The sequence below is a fragment of the Scyliorhinus torazame genome, chromosome 24, assembly GCF_047496885.1.
Source record: "Scyliorhinus torazame isolate Kashiwa2021f chromosome 24, sScyTor2.1, whole genome shotgun sequence".
Lineage (NCBI taxonomy): Eukaryota > Metazoa > Chordata > Chondrichthyes > Carcharhiniformes > Scyliorhinidae > Scyliorhinus > Scyliorhinus torazame.
In genome coordinates, this window is record NC_092730.1 from 35,728,813 (window position 1) to 35,743,292 (window position 14,480).

At 46.5% G+C, this 14,480-nt stretch overlaps 1 non-coding gene across 1 annotated transcript; it reads left to right on the top strand.

Moving 5' to 3' along the window:
• The first annotated feature begins 11,025 nt into the window (after positions 1-11,025).
• On the top strand, positions 11,026-11,117 carry trnar-ucu (transfer RNA arginine (anticodon UCU)). Its single transcript is given in 2 exon segments — positions 11,026-11,062; positions 11,082-11,117. It is a non-coding gene; the product is annotated as a tRNA-Arg (tRNA).
• Positions 11,118-14,480: the final 3,363 nt, after the last annotated feature.

Here is a 14,480-nt window from a genome sequence, read left to right on the forward strand (position 1 = left end):
TTGGATACAGTGAAATTCAGCCCCATCTCATCCAACTCTTTTGGACCAACACGTCCTGGTGATGGACGGTCCTGAATCAGTGGAAGAATCGACAAACTATTCCATTCTTGGCTCTGTGAGAAGTTCCATTCCTGGTTGTGAGGTGGTTCTGAGATAAAGGGATCGAGAGAGAACGAGGTGACTGCAGTCTGACTCTTACTCTGAAAACCAGTTAGTGCGCCCTTGTACAAAGTGGATGTGTCTGAGAACAAGAGGAAAGAAGATCATGGGCCTGTGATTGATTTTATTGAGCCGGACCTTGAAAAGTGAAGCAAACTTCTAACCAGTCGGCGCCTGTCTGTGAACTGGTAAGGAATTACGGCTGATATTGAAACGGTTCATCTTTAATTAGTTACAGCAAATCGATTCTTTCAGGGGTGTTGGTGTATTGTTTTCAGAGTCACTGTCATAGTTTCTTAAAATATGATTTGTGCTTGTTTTTGTTTTGTTCAGTAATTTGGGGAATCCATTTGGAGGAGGTGCAGTTGGTCAATATCTGTGCCTCTTGCTTGGCAGCTCCCCGGGAAGCAGCAGCTCCATTCCTATCCAGATCTGTGGGCCAAACAGGAGACCCAAACTATTGCGCACTGCTGCCATCTCCTGGCTGAAAGCAAGTTGTGCAGCAAGGTAACGATGTATTAGTGGCACGCTTCAATTGGAGCAAAATAACATTAACATGGTTAAATATTATCATTGTAGTAATCACATTTAAATCCCCAGATAGCTGATTTCTGCCTGAGCGACCCAGCTCATCCCGATCTATCGGAAAATGAAAGATTCCCATTACAGCCATATTGGTTACAAGAATATCCAATCTCTGATTGAATACATTCCCCCGCTTCATTGTTTGTGTATTCGTTCTATAAATACAGAGGGGGTGACATTGCCCGGGGACAGGTGGTGGTATAGTGGTGACTGTCCCAGCATTTGACCCAGCTTCAGTTCCTGGCCATCACAGTGGTGAATTATTTAATTAAATAAGTGGTTGTGGTGTAATGGTGATGTTCCTGGGCTAGTAATCCAGAGGCCCAGGCTAATTCTCGAAGGACACAGGTTCAAAATCCCTCCATGGCAACTGGTGGAATTTAATTGGAGGCGGCACGGTGGCACAGTGGTCTGCACTGCTGCCTCACAGCGCCAGTTCCCAGGTTCGATTCCGGCCTCGGGTGACTGTCTGTGTGGACTTTGCACGTTCTCCTCGTGTCTGCGTGGGTTTCCTCCGGGTGCTCCGGTTTCCTCCCAAGGATGTGGTTAGGTGAATTGGGTGACTTTGTGGGGGAAATTGCCCCAAAAAGATTAGGTGGGGTTACGGGGCTAGGAGTGAGAATTGGATCTATCTTACAGATAGGTTCTGGATTAATAAGGGGATCAGGGGTTATGGGGAGAAGGCAGGAGAATGGGGATGAGAAACATATCAGCCATGATTGAATGGCGGAGCAGACTCGATGGGTCGAGTGGCCTAATTCTAGGGCAGCATGGTAGCACAAGTGATTAGCACTGTGGCTTCACAGTGTCAGGGTCCCAGGTTTGATTCCCCACTGGGTCACTGTCTGTCTGGAGTCTGCACGTTCACCCCGTGTCAGCGTGGGTTTCCTCTGGGTGCTCCGGTTTCCTCCCACAGTCCAAAGACGTGCAGGTTAGGTGGATTGGCCATGATAAATTGCCCTTAGTGACCATAAAGGTTAGGAGGGGTTATTGGGTTCCGGGGATAGGGTGGAAGCGAGGGCTTAAGAGGGTCGGTGCAGACTCGATGGGCCGAATGGCCTCCTTCTGCCTTGAGGAGGTGGTGGAAGCAGGGACGATAGTGACATTTAAGGGGCATCTTGACAAATACATGAATAGGATGGGAATAGAGGGATACGGACCCAGGAAGTGTAGAAGATTGTAATTTAGTGGGGCAGCATGGTCGGCAGGGGCTTGGAGAGCCGAAGGGCCTGTTCCTGTGCTGTACATTTCTTTGTTCTTTGTAAATATCGCAGGTCAGGACAGGAAAGGAGGGGACACTCCTCAAATAAAATTCACCAATTGTTCTCATCACCCATGGGTTTCTTATCTAATAACCAGCATCAATTTGTTTTGAGTGGAAACGTAGTTTAAATAAACAACAATGTTCAACATTAATAACTAAGTTCTCAGTCTGAAACAATAGTAAATAGGTGGGTTAAACGGGCCAGAAATACGAGCCACGCAAAGTTCCGTTTACAGAATGAGCTTAAAACACTCCTAGTGGCTGAATAAATTAATCACTAAGTAAGTTACATAATTAATACCAGTAAAAAGTTATTAGGGGACTCTATAGTCAGGGGCACAGATAGGCGCTTCTGTGGACGTGAAAGAGACTCCAGGATGGTATGTTGCCTCCCTGGTGCCAGGGTCCAGGATGTCTCCGAACGGGTAGAGGGAATCCTGAAGGGGGAGGGCAAACAGGCAGAGGTCGTTGTACATATTGGTACTAACGACATAGGCAGGAAGGGGCATGAGGTCCTGCAGCAGGAGTTCAGGGAGCTAGGCAGAAAGTTAAAAGACAGGACCTCGAGGGTTGTAATCTCGGGATTACTCCCTGTGCCACGTGCCAGTGAGGCTAGAAATAGGAAGATAGAGCAGATAAACACGTGGCTAAACAGCTGGTGTAGGAGGGAGGGTTTCCATTATCTGGACCACTGGGAGCTCTTCCGGGGCAGGTGTGACCTGTATAAGAAGGACGGGTTGCATCTAAACCGGAGAGGCATAAATATCGTGGCTGCGAGGTTTGCTAGTGTCACACGGGAGGGTTTAAACTAGTATGGCAGGGGGGTGGGCACGGGAGCAATAGGTCAGAAGGTGAGAGCATTGAGGGAGAACTAGGGAATAGGGACAGTGTGGCTCTGAGGCAGAGCAGACGGGGAGAAGTTGCTGAACACAGCGGGTCTGGTGGCCTGAAGTGCATATGTTTTAATGCAAGGAGCATTACGGGTAAGGCAGATGAACTTAGAGCTTGGATTAGTACTTGGAACTGTGATGTTGTTGCCATTACAGAGACCTGGTTGAGGGAAGGGCAGGATTGGCAGCTAAACGTTCCAGGATTTAGATGTTTCAGGCGGGATAGAGGGGGATGTAAAAGGGGAGGCGGAGTTGCGCTACTTGTTCGGGAGAATATCACAGCTGTACTGCGAGAGGACACCTCAGAGGGCAGTGAGGCTATATGGGTAGAGATCAGGAATAAGAAGGGTGCAGTCACAATGTTGGGGGTATACTACAGGCCTCCCAAAAGCCAGCGGGAGATAGAGGAGCAGATAGGTAGACAGATTTTGGAAAAGAGTAAAAACAACAGGGTTGTGGTGATGGGAGACTTCAACTTCCCCAATATTGACTGGGACTCACTTAGTGCCAGGGGCTTAGACGGGGCGGAGTTTGTAAGGAGCATCCAGGAGGGCTTCTTAAAACAATATGTAGACAGTCCAACTAGGGAAGGGGCGGTACTGGACCTGGTATTGGGGAATGAGCCCGGCCAGGTGGTAGATGTTTCAGTAGGGGAGCATTTCGGTAACAGTGACCACAATTCAGTAAGTTTTAAAGTACTGGTGGACAAGGATAAGAGTGGTCCGAGGATGAATGTGCTAAATTGGGGGAAGGCTAATTATAACAATATTAGGCGGGAACTGAAGAACATAGATTGGGGGCGGATGATTGAGGGCAAATCAACATCTGACATGTGGGAGGCTTTCAAGTGTCAGTTGAAAGGAATACAGGACCGGCATGTTCCTGTGAGGAAGAAAGATAAATACGGCAATTTTCGGGAACCTTGGATGACGAGTGATATTGTAAGCCTCGTCAAAAAGAAAAAGGAGGCATTTGTCAGGGCTAAAAGGCTGGGAACAGACGAAGCCTGCGTGGAATATAAGGAAAGTAGGAAGGAACTTAAGCAAGGAGTCAGGAGGGCTAGAAGGGGTCACGAAAAGTCATTGGCAAATAGGGTTAAGGAAAATCCCAAGGCTTTTTACACGTACATAAAAAGCAAGAGGGTAGCCAGGGAAAGGGTTGGCCCACTGAAGGATAGGCAAGGGAATCTATGTGTGGAGCCAGAGGAAATGGGCAAGGTACTAAATGAATACTTTGCATCAGTATTCACCAAAGAGAAGGAATTGGTAGATGTTGAGTCTGGAGAAGGGGGTGTAGATAGCCAGGGTCACATTGTGATCCAAAAAGATGAGGTGTTGGGTGTCTTAAAAAATATTAAGGTAGATAAGTCCCCAGGGCCTGATGGGATCTACCCCAGAATACTGAAGGAGGCTGGAGAGGAAATTGCTGCGGCCTTGACAGAAATCTTTGGATCCTCGCTGTCTTCAGGGAATGTCCCGGAGCACTGGAGAATAGCCAATGTTGTTCCTCTGTTTAAGAAGGGTAGCAAGGATAATCCCGGGAGCTACAGGCCGGTGAGCCTTACTTCAGTGGTAGGGAAATTACTGGAGAGAATTCTTCGAGACAGGATCTACTCCCATTTGGAAGCAAATGGACATATTAGTGAGAGGCAGCACGGTTTTGTGAAGGGGAGGTCGTGTCTCACTAACTTGATAGAGTTTTTCGAGGAGGTCACTAAGATGATTGATGCAGGTAGGGCAGTAGATGTTGTCTATATGGACTTCAGTAAGGCCTTTGACAAGGTCCCTCATGGTAGACTAGTACAAAAGGTGAAGTCACACGGGATCAGGGGTGAGCTGGCAAGGTGGATACAGAACTGGCTAGGCCATAGAAGGCAGAGAGTAGCAATGGAGGGATGCTTTTCTAATTGGAGGGCTGTGACCAGTGGTGTTCCACAGGGATCAGTGCTGGGACCTTTGCTCTTTGTAGTATATATAAATGATTTGGAGGAAAATGTAACTGGTCTGATTAGTAAGTTTGCAGACGACACAAAGGTTGGTGGAATTGCGGATAGCGATGAGGACTGTCGGAGGATACAGCAGGATTTAGATTGTCTGGAGACTTGGGCGGAGAGATGGCAGATGGAGTTTAATCCGGACAAATGTGAGGTAATGCATTTTGGAAGGTCTAATGCAGGTAGGGAATATACAGTGAATGGTAGAACCCTCAAGAGTATTGAAAGTCAAAGAGATCTAGGAGTACAGGTCCACAGGTCATTGAAAGGGGCAACACAGGTGGAGAAGGTAGTCAAGAAGGCATACGGCATGCTTGCCTTCATTGGCCGGGGCATTGAGTATAAGAATTGGCAAGTCATGTTGCAGCTGTATAGAACCTTAGTTAGGCCACACTTGGAGTATACTGTTCAATTCTGGTCGCCACACTACCAGAAGGATGTGGAGGCTTTAGAGAGGGTGCAGAAGAGATTTACCAGAATGTTGCCTGGTATGGAGGGCATTAGCTATGAGGAGCGATTGAATAAACTCGGTTTGTTCTCACTGGAATGAAGGAGGTTGAGGGGAGACCTGATAGAGGTATACAAAATTATGAGGGGCATAGACAGAGTGGATAGTCAGAGGCTTTTCCCCAGGGTAGAGGGGTCAATTACTAGGGGGCATAGGTTTAAGGTGAGAGGGGCAAGGTTTAGAGTAGATGTACGAGGCAAGTTTTTTACGCAGAGGGTAGTGGGTGCCTGGAACTCGCTACCGGAGGAGGTAGTGGAAGCAGGGACGATAGGGATATTTAAGGGGCATCTTGACAAATATATGAATAGGATGGGAATAGAAGGATACGGACCCAGGAAGTGTAGAAGATTGTAGTTTAGTCGGGCAGCATGGTCGGCACGGGCTTGGTGGGCCGAAGGGCCTGTTCCTGTGCTGTACATTTCTTTGTTCTTTGTTTGAGGTAATCACACATTATAGACAACGACATGCTTCCTTCAATGTTAATCTCCTTAATGACATCAAATACAATTGGCCTGAAATCTCTATTGAATAAATAAACAGCAAATTCTACAGTCAGTCCAGGAACAACCCCCGCCTTCATTACACTTATTGTTACTTTCATTTCCTTAATCCCACTTCTTTATCACAAAGGTTTCTTTAAACTCCCTTCAATAAAAGTGCTCACTTTCCTCATCGACCATTCGTAATTGTTTTCTTTTGTATAAAACTTATGTCAAAGAGGAATGAGAAAGACTGGCTGTAGGTAATGGTGACATGTCATGTGGACCAGATGTGATGCAGCTGAGGATGCTGAGTGATGTAATAGTGGACACTGTGAAGTTACTGGCCAGAAACTTCCGAATTCTATTTGCGTTTTTAATGGACAGCTACAATCCACTTGTTTATTCCAGGACACAACAATGAATAAAGTGAATCAGTGCTGAACAGTTTCTATCATCCCAATCCTCCAGCTTGTTCTTATTGACAAACCGGTCCTGGATTGAAGTTTTTTGCTTTAAGAATGAGACCACCACCTCCTGGGAATACCGTAGCGATTCCTCGAGGACCTGAGCTGTAAACGTGAAATTCAGTGAAAGGATTTCACCCTCCGCACGGAATCTGATCACCACCTCAACCCCAACATTCAACTTGGGTGGGCAGGCAAGACAATTTCTTCCCCCCGCCCCCCACACAGACTGGGTAATATCCAAACTCGTATCCTGCTATTGTCACAATGCTCCACAACATCACTCTCTTCCCAAATCTCCTGGAATCTCACCCCAAATCCTCAAACCTTTTATTCTGTATTCAAACAACATTTTGTCCCCTGACTAAGTTCATCCTGGGAAGAGAGGTTTGGTATTCCGAGTTCCTCTGCAGATATCCGGTTTTTGTTTAATGACCAAAAGAGGCCTAAAACCTGAAAGAAAGCCTCTCTCACAGCCCTGTGAGCATGTCTCAAAGAGACGGTGCAGCCAATACCCGCAGAGTAGATAACAATGGAGAGAACTGTGAGGAATTTCAGCGTCAACATTCGGTGGAAATAAAGGATTCAAAAGAAAACATTATTTTAACTACTGAACAGATTCTCTGGGAGCAGGACTGAAGTCAAAGGGAAAAATCCAGTTGATTTCTAGTCGAAAGCATTAATCATTGGACTGAATTCAGTCCTTCTGTTAAAATGTCTGTAAATTATCCACTGGAAAGTGAAGGACAAGTTAAACCTGCAATTCTGGAACAAAGACAGATTTTGCGCTGTTGTATTCTTTAGGGAGAATTACAGAACAAAGAGATCTAGGGGTAGAAGTTCGGAGCTCCTTGTAAGTAGAGTCGCAGGTGGACAGGGTGGTGAAGAAGCCATTCAGCATGCTCGGTTTTATTGGTCAGGATATTGAATACAGGAGTCGGGACGCCTTATTGAAGTTGTACAATACATTGGTAAGAGCACACATGAAATACTATGTTCAGTTCTAGTCACCCTATTATGGGAAGTATATTGGTAAACTAGAAAGAGTGCCGAAGAGATTTACGAGGATGCTACCAGGACTTGGTCCTCTGGGTTATAAGGAGAGACTGGACAGGCTTGGATTTTTTCCCTGGAGCGTCGGAGGCTTCGAGGTGAACTGATAGAGGTCTATAAAATAATGAGGAGCATAGATCAGGCAGATAGTCAACATATGTTCCCAAAGGTAGAGGAGCCTAAAGGGCATAGGTTTAAGGTGAGAGGGGAGAGATGCCAAAGAGACCAGAGAGGATTTGCTTTCACGCGGAGGGTGGTGAGCATCCGAAATGGGCTGCCAGAGGCAGTGTAGAATCGGTACAATGTTTTCCTTTAAAATACAATGAGATATTTACATAGAACATAGAACATAGAACAGACTGCACAGAACAGGCCCTTCGGCCCACGATGTTGTGCCGAACCTTTGTCCTAGATTAATCATAGATTATCATTGAATTTACAGTGCAGAAGGAGGCCATTCGGCCCTTTGAGTCTGCACCGGCTCCTGGAAAGAGCACCATACCCAAACTCAACACCTCCACCCAACACCAAGGCAAATTTTGGACATTAAGGGCAATTTATCATTGGCCAATTCACCTAACCTGCACATCTTTGGACTGTGGGAGGAAACCGGAGCACCCGGAGGAAACCCACGCAGACACGGGTAGGACGTGCAGACTCCGCACAGACAGTGACCCAAGCCGGAATCGAACCTGGGACCTTGGAGCTGTGAAGCAATTGTGCTACCCACAATGCTACCGTGCTGCCCTTAAGAACAAATAAATCTACACTATATCATTTTATCGTAATCCATGTACCTATCCAATAGCTGCTTGAAGGTCCCTAATGGTTCCGACTCAACTACTTCCACAGGCAGTGATTCCATGCCCCACTACTCTCTGGGTAAAGAACCTACCTCTGATATCCCTCCTATATCTTCCACCTTTCACCTTACATTTATGTCCCCTTGTAATTGTTTGTTCCACCCGGGGAAAATGTCTCTGACTGTCTACTCTATGTGTTCCCCTGATCATCTTATAAACCTCTATCAAGTCGCCCCTCATCCTTCTCCGTTCTAATGAGAAAAGGCCTAGCACCCTCAACCTTTCCTCGTAAGACCTACTCTCCATTCCAGGCAACATCCTGGTAAATCTTCTTTGCACCTTTTCCAAAGCTTCCACATCCTTCCTAAAATGAGGCGACCAGAACTGTACACAATACTCCAAATGTGGCCTTACCAAAGTTTTGTACAGCTGCATCATCACCTCACGACTCTTAAATTCAATCCCTCTGTTAATGAACGCGAGCACACCATAGGCCTTCTTCACAGCTCTATCCACTTGAGTGGCAACTTTCAAAGATGTATAAACATAGACCCCAAGATCTCTCTGCTCCTCCACATTGCCAAGAACTCTACCGTTAACCCTGTATTCCGCATTGATATTTGTCCTTCCAAAATGGACAACCTCACACTTTTCAGGGTTAAACTCCATCTGCCACTTCTCAGCCCAGCTCTGCATTCTATCTATGTCTCTTTGCAGCCGACAACAGCCCTCCTCACTATCCACAACTCCACCAATCTTCGTATCGTCTGCAAATTTACTGACCCACCCTTCAACTCCCTCATCCAAGTCATTAATGAAAATCACAAACAGCAGAGGACCCAGCGGTACGCCACTGGTAACTGGGATCCAGGCTGAATATTTGCCATCCACCAGCACTCTCTGACTTCTATCAGTTAGCCAGTTCGTTATCTAACTGGCCAAATTTCCCACTATCCCATGCCTCCTTACTTTCTGCATAAGCCTGCCATGGGGAACCTTATCAAATGCTAATTTGATCAAATCAAATTTACCTGGGCAGGGTGAATATAGAGGGACATGGATCAAATGTGGGCATGTGGGACTAACTTGGTGATAGAAACTGGGCAACATGGACAAGCTGGGCCGAAGGACCTGTTTCCATGCTGTAAACATCTATGACTCTGTGACTTTATGGAGGAAGTTTAGGGCAGCACGGTAGCACAAGTGATTAGCACTGTGGCTTCACAGCGCCAGGGTCCCAGGTTCGATTCCCCGCTGGGTCACTGTCTGTGCGGAGTTTGCACGTTCTCCCCGTGTCCGCGTGGGTTTCCTCCGGGTGCTCCGGTTTCCTCCCACAGTCCAAAGACGTGCAGGTTAGGTGGATTGGCCATGCTAAATTACCCGTAGTGTCCATAAGGGTTGGGAGGGGTTATTGGGTTGCGGGGATAAGGTGGAAGTGAGGGATTAATGTGGGTCGGTGCAGACTCGATGGGCCGAATGGCCTCCTTCTGCGCTGTATGTTCTATGTAATCTATGTAATCTATGTAAGTGTTCAATCACACAGATCAGGTCAAACGCAGTGACACCCTGCTGGGATTGATCTAAGCTACAGAGTGTGAGGATGTTTAGCTGAACAAACCGGAATGCTTGAAATATTTTACGAATCTGTGGTATCACTGACAAGAGAAATAGTTAACATTTCAGATCCTGACCCTTCATTGGAACGACCTGTTCCTCTCTCCACAGAAGCTGCCGGGTCAGCTGAATATTTGCAGCATTTTCTGTCTTTGTTTCAGATTTGCGGCATCCGCAGTATTTTGCTGTTGGGCCAAAGGACAATGAGTTGTCTTTCCTGCTCTGAGGGTTATTGCAGGTCTCTCTGGCTGTGGGTGTCGCTGATTATCCATCTCTGGGACCTTTATTAATCAATAAGACTGCCGTTTGTGGAGGGTTTCTGAAATCCTGTCAGGGAGCTGGAGTTAAAATACACGGAGCCCTTACTCAATCTAAATGTAGGGCAGAACAGTCTCGAGGTGCTCAACGACCAGCCCAGTTTGTTTGTTCCTGTGAATACAACAGGATATAAACAGAGACAGCTGCAAACACATGTTGCATTTCATTCATAAAGTCATCGAATCAGACAGCAGAGAAATGGCCCTTCAGCCCATCGCATCTGTGCCGGTCAGAAACAACCACCGAACCATTCTCATCCCATTTCCCAGCACTTGGATCATCGCCTCGTGTACCCTGGGATCGCAAATGCCCATCTAAACACTTCTTAGATATTATGAGGGGCTCTGCTCCACCAACCTTTCAGGCAGCGAGTTCCAAACTCCCGCCTCCCTCCAGGGAAAGAGGTTTTCCAATAAACGGTTTCACAAGAAAAGCCTCTGCAGTCAGGAGCTGAAAAGGGAGAGATGACCCCTCTGTCATCTTGTACTCTGTGCCGCTATTAATAAAGTCATGACACTGTTTGATTTATAAACGACTCTTACAGCCTGCCCTGTCACCTTCAATGATTTGGACACATGTCCCGCTGTTCCTGCACTCTTTTTTGTAAATAGACACTTGATTTTATATTGTCTACTTCTGTTCTTCCTACAAAAATAAATCGCCTCATTCCTTGTCTGCTACATGTCCTCCCTTTGCACCAACCTGGCTGTGTCCTTTCGGAGTTTTACTAGAATTTCTGTCGCGCTTTTCACAACCACAGGGTGGCCCAAAACATTCCCAGACAATGAAGTAGTTTTGAAATGTCGTCACTGTGCGAATTACTGAACTTTTGAACTGCCTGTTGGACAACTACAGAAATCCTCATATGGGGATGGGAAAGCGTTGCAGGTGTGCCTCTGTGGCGCAACGGATAGCGCGTTGGACTTCTAGTCGCTGTCGTGATGAGACATTCAAAGGTTGTGGGTTCGAGTCCCACCAGAGTCGGATTTTCGGCAATGTTTGAACAAATCAGCAACAGGTTTATTAATATCCCAGATAAGTGAAACTGCCGCCCCGGACTTCCTTCTGAAAGGCGACTCCAGTCACTCTCCCCTTTCCCATCAGAACAACGTCACAGAAGAAATCCCATTCAGGACAAAAATAAAATCTTTGAAAGCTGCTGACCAGAGTCAGTCTGTTCCCTCCTCAGACAGATTGCAAACTGGGCAGATATATCAGCGGGCAGTTTGTTCCTAACAGGCAGCTCCAAACAAGGATGATGTAAATCGACACCACTGAATGCTAACACCAACACGTTTATCACAGCTGTGATGAACAGCTCATGTTGCAGCTTTAGATCAGACAGTGGAGGATTATCACAGGCGCTCTGTCAGACTGCATGTTCCTTCCGACAGGTTTCCGACTGGACACGTGGAATGAGCGGCCGTGTGAACATTCGTGGTTCAGGGGGAGATTTCTCACTGGAGTTCCGGTTCCATTCCCAGACCTTTCTCTTTCCTTGTCCTCTTGTCATTTGCACTTTTCATTGTTCCATCAATGGCGGCCACGTCTTCAGCTGTCTGAGCCTTGACCTCGACAATTCATTCTAGAAAAATCTCCAGCTGTCTCTCCGCCGTCCAAGTGCAAAATGAATGAATGCAATTAGAAGCAAAAAAAAAGGGACGGGCAAGAAACACACCAAACAAAACATAATCTAAAATTACTGAGCTCGATGTTGAGGACGGAGTTCTGTGGGTGGCTACTTAAATGTTGAGGTGGTTTTACTCGAGTTTCCGTTAATCGCCATTGGAACACGGATGACCAACGACAGAAAGGTCAGAGTGGGAGAGGTGGAGAATTGAAATGACAAGTGGCAGGAAACTCAGAGTCAGGATTGTGGATTGAACAGAGATTTATCAAAGCGGTCACAGTCTGTTATCTGACCTGTTGAAGTAGATGAGACCAAATTGTGGCAGCAAATACCGCTGGGGGCGAATGGCCTCCTTCTGCACTGTAAATTCTATGATAATCTACGATACAGGAGATTAAACTGAAAAGCACAAGTGTCTCACTGGTTCACTTGGGATGAGTGTTTTGGGCCCTTGGATAATGAGGAGGGTGGGGGTAAAAAGGCAGGAGTTGCATCTCCTGCACTTGCAAAGAAAGGTGCACATAGAAAGTGAGCGGATATTGGCGGTGGAGCAGCGGTCGCGGAGGGGATTGTCCCTTCAGTCTGGTGAATGGGGAGAGCAGGGAGGGCGTTTTTGATGATGTCATAAATGGTCCCTGGAATACGGAGACTGACGGGCTGCAAGGTGAGAACAAGCGGCACCAAATCAGTTCAGCTCGACTTACACAGGACACAACAATGTCAGTAACGGAAAGATCTTTTGGGATAAGAGCAAGTGCTTTGCAACATCGTTCACTTTTATTTCCATTTCCCACCTTAGCCGCTTTTCCTACAAATGTTGGCAGCGGTTGGATTTCCACCCGCATCCTCGGAGAGACTGAAACCTAAACTCATCTCCTCAGACCGCTCGGCCTCGCTATCCTAAAGGTTCATTGTTTCTGATACTGATGACTGGTGATTGGCATCTTGCTGTTTATCAGCTGAGTCCAGAATTTCACATTGAGAGAGAAGGAAATGATCCAATCACAGAGCTGGAACGTTGCTTCTAGTTTTCTCCCCACAGATGCTGTTTAATTCTGAGCATTTCCAGCATTTCCTGTGTTTATTATTTATGATGATCAACATTTGAAGTAATTTGCTTTGTGATTTGTGAACTTTCTGAGCTGAGTTCAGGGACTCGGTTTCCAAAATATTTTAAAAAATATTTGACGGGATGTGAGTGTCGCTGAATCCGTCAACAACTATTGTCCAAAATGTATTACCCTTGAGAATTTGGCGGTGACGTGAATCTTGAGCCGCTGCAAGTCCATGTGGTGTATGTACACACACAGTGCTGTTAGGGAGCGAGTTCCAGGATTGTGAGTCGGCCACAGAAAGGGTGATATATTTCCCAGGATGGTGTGTGTCTCGGAGTGGAACTTGCAGGTGGTCGCTGTTTCTCTGTATCTGCTCCCCTTGTGTTCCCAGGTGAGAGATCCCGCGGGGTTGGATGGACCCTCGCGGAGGAACAGTCAATGTCAGGGGTGGGATTTCAATCCTCGCCTCCAGAGGAGACTGCGACCTGAACTACGAACTGGCCTTAGACCCGCTCGGCCATCCTGACACACGATGCACTATCAGAAACTCCCAGCGCAAATGATATCAAATCCATAACTGCAGTGACCTGGGCTAAGTTTCTGAGTCAGCACCCACACAAACATTACCTACAGCCTAGAGCTCAATGACTGAAGATCGAGTTTGTCTTTCCAATGAAGATGGTTGCAGTGTGAACAATTTCCTGTCCTTCCTTTGATTTTCTCCAGGCCTGTGGGGAAGTTGCTGGGTGACAGGTACAATATTGAAGTGAGGAAAATGGAAAAGTGAATTGGTGCAATGACGCACCCTTTGTTTCTCTGCAGTTTTTATTGAGGGGAGTTTGTGTTGGTTCACTTGGTGAGGATCACTGACTGTATGTGATTGTGGAGCAGGCAGAGGATGTGACACATGTCCGGAAGCAGCCGAGTTTGTGGATGTTGCTCCATGAATCTTCACGGCTCACAGGGTGAAAGGAGTTTTCGACGTCGAAAATGACCATGTCCGGCAGCTGGAGCTTTCCCTTGTATTTTATGGAATCTGGGAATCAGCGGATCATCAAAACACAGAAATGAAACACGTCTAGTCACAGTATTTTCTCACATGATGTTAACATCAGTTATCTCAGCGCAGCAGGTGGCTGCGTGGCCTAACGGATAAGGCGAGTCTAGTGACAATATCAGAAAACTGCAGGTTCGAGTCCTGCCGCGGCCGTTTCAAACAGAAATCGCATTGCTGGTTTTCCTTCCTCAGCTCAAAGTTCCGCGTTTCCGTCTAAACATTTCCCGACTTGTCTCAGAATCTATTTTCTTGCTATTTTGTTCATTCAATTGTTTCTCATCTTGGTACTCTGCTTAGATCCTAAGGAATCCACAATTTCTGTTTGATCTGGATAAACAATCGAAGCTTCATCCAGAACAAAATGTTTTGTGTCAATCGGTTCAATAAGATTCTGTGGCGAGAATTCTAATCTCCTCAGGAAGATGTTTAGTAATGAGCTGAATGTGCGGTTTTTGTTAACTGGGGTGAAAGGTTATGACACTGGATTGAGAAACCAGCGGCCCGAACTAATCTTTGGGACAGAGAATAAATCCCAACACGGCCACTGGTGACAGTTACATTCACTGATTTAATAAATCTGGAATTGAAAGGCATCGGAGCTGGTT